The following is a 2,768-nucleotide window of genomic DNA, read 5'->3' as shown; positions in this document are numbered from 1 at the left end:
TTTTTCCTTTTGTCTTTTTATAACTTAGTTTTCACAATACGCTGTGTTCTTTTCTTTTTCTTTTACTAGGGCAAAGGATGGGTAGTGAAATAAAGTAGTACATATATATATGTGTGTGTGATACATATATATGTGTGAAGAAATTACATCATAATTTTTAGATTAACAATTTTTTAAATTTACATTTCTTTTACATAATTTTTTTCTTACGCACAAAAAACTACAGCTAACAGTTCGCAGTCGAGGAGCTGATTTTTATCAAAGTAATCGCTAGCGCATATTACATTTGGTATATCTTTAGCATCCGTTACAGTGGATGAGATATTTGAGAATCGTGTAAACTTTGTATCGACTTTCTCGACGATACCAACCAATTGATCGAATGCTAATTCAATGCATTTATCTAAGTTGAACATAAACAATATTGTTGATTCAGTCATCATTATACATACGTCGGATGATTCCAAGCATACAATTTTAGCATTTTCAATCGTACTGAATCGCACAGTCAGCGGTCCAACGGTAATAGAATTGCCCTTGCAGTGATTCCGAAGGCAGTTTTAAATGTTCCAACGTTGTTCACAGAGTCCTTTCCATGTTTCGATAGATAGTATTAATTCATTTCCACGATTATCTCTTATCGCAATCTCCACGTAGCTCGGTGGGTCAACGTTGATACCAATTTCTAAAAATTTGTATCCCGTACGTCAATGCGTATTTCCTGCCTAGTATGCGAATCGCACGATGCACGGGCGCGCTATAGAAAAATATAAAAGAAATATTAAATAATTAATTAAATAGTTAATTTGAAAAAGTATAAAAATGGAGGATTTTTAAACTTACTTGGCACATCTTTTCGTAAATGATGGAGTTTCATCATTATTCTGAAGTGGAACGTAATAATTTTTTCGTGTATTGCTTCCTACAGCGAAGTACATTGCTGTTGCTGCTGCTGCTGCTGTTGGACCTTTTGTACAAGCGGGTATCGCAAGACTGATCGCTCGTAAATTGTTATACTTCGTATGGTGTTTTTTCTAAAATCGAAAAAGGGGCAGGCCGTCCCCCTCTTTCCATTTCAAACGTGTCGCAACACGTTTATACATACGTTTATACATACATACATACATACGTTTATATATATGTTAATCGGATACTTCGACGACGATTTTTGGTACAAATTTGACATTTCGACTACTTCTGGCTACTTTGCCAACTGTCGTCAAAAAATTTATAGATTAATCGTATATTTTGACGACGTCGTCAAACTCCCCAAAACGAACATTTAACGTCTTTGACGACATTGTACGCTTTGACGACATAGAAAATATTTATTGGCGATTTCGACGACACTTAAAAAATAGTTAAAATAGACTAAAGATGCACATATACACATGTTTGATAACTTGCGATCTTGTGCAATTATAGTAATTTCGTATAATTTGACGTGTTAAAGCACGGAATTTTTTATTAAAATACCAACTATGAAATGTGACTGTTTTTATTTAATTAGAAAAGTTTTCGTGTGATAAACTCATGTAAAATATTTTCGTCACTCATTTATATTTTAATAAGTTATTTTTTAACATTTTGTATATCTATAGGACAGGCTATTTCAATCACATTGTATATATTGTTTATTTTATTGTGTATTTTATTGTATATATTATTGTGTATTTATAATATGTATTTCGTTGATGACAGATTTCCTAACCTCGGAAAACACTAAAGTTTCTATAACTAAGAATTAGCTAATTTGACAACATTGCAGAATAGTAAAGTTTGTAACTTGTTTTTGTAAAATATTATATTACTAAATATGTTTCTTAATAAGACAAAAATTTCTTTATAATAATTATTTTATAAACTACTTTATAAACTTAATAATATTAATAAAGAGAAAATAATTAAAAGAAAAAATACAAAATGTACATTATAAAACTCCATTATTGGCGCTTCTTTTGAATATTGTTCAACCACGTTTTGATCTGTGATGATGTACGCCGATTAAGAGATGTGAACTTTTTCTTTATGTCTTGAATCTCCTTTAGAGACGGCAAAGTTTTATTTTTCATATGCTTTGCGAAAGCTTGAAACGCTGCTTCTTTTTCTTCTTGTGTCCATCGTACCCGCTTCGTTTTCCCGTAAGGAGATGCTAACAATAAGACATAAAATACAAAGTTTAGTGCTGAAATATTTCTGTGCAAATTTATATACTATATTATAATTTTTAAACTGCGCGCCGAAATATTTTCGGTTTTGAAACGCAATCCGATTAAACTATTGCAGTGAATATATTTAACAAATAATAAAATTAATAGAAAAGATTTCGACACATGGCAAAAAAGAAAACGTTATAATGTGACAAAAAATTGAAAAAAGGAACAAATCTACTTACTACTTCGTTTCCGTTTTCCATTTTTATCTTTTTTATTTCGACAATCTGTGCGATTTAATGTATCATTTGATGAAATTGTTGTGTCTGAAAAATCATAATTAACATTTTTTAATTGTGAAACTAATAAACGAAGAGTATATACATAAAATATCGAATCATATACAATCAAATAAAAATCATTATAATTCGAAATTAAACCAACAAGAATAAACCAATTTTTCAATCTTAGAACGTGATTATGGAAAAATAGAGTAGTAATATAACAAATTAAAATGACAATTTTGCAATAAATTACACAGGCCTGCATGGTTTTGTTGATTGGGATTTAACTATGTTTTCTTACGTAATTTTTCGCGCTGAATCCGAATCCGGC

Source organism: Trachymyrmex cornetzi, unplaced genomic scaffold (genome assembly GCF_001594075.2).
Source record: "Trachymyrmex cornetzi isolate Tcor2-1 unplaced genomic scaffold, Tcor1.1 scaffold338, whole genome shotgun sequence".
Taxonomy (NCBI): Eukaryota; Metazoa; Arthropoda; class Insecta; order Hymenoptera; family Formicidae; genus Trachymyrmex; species Trachymyrmex cornetzi.
Note: the sequence above shows the minus strand (reverse complement) of the source record.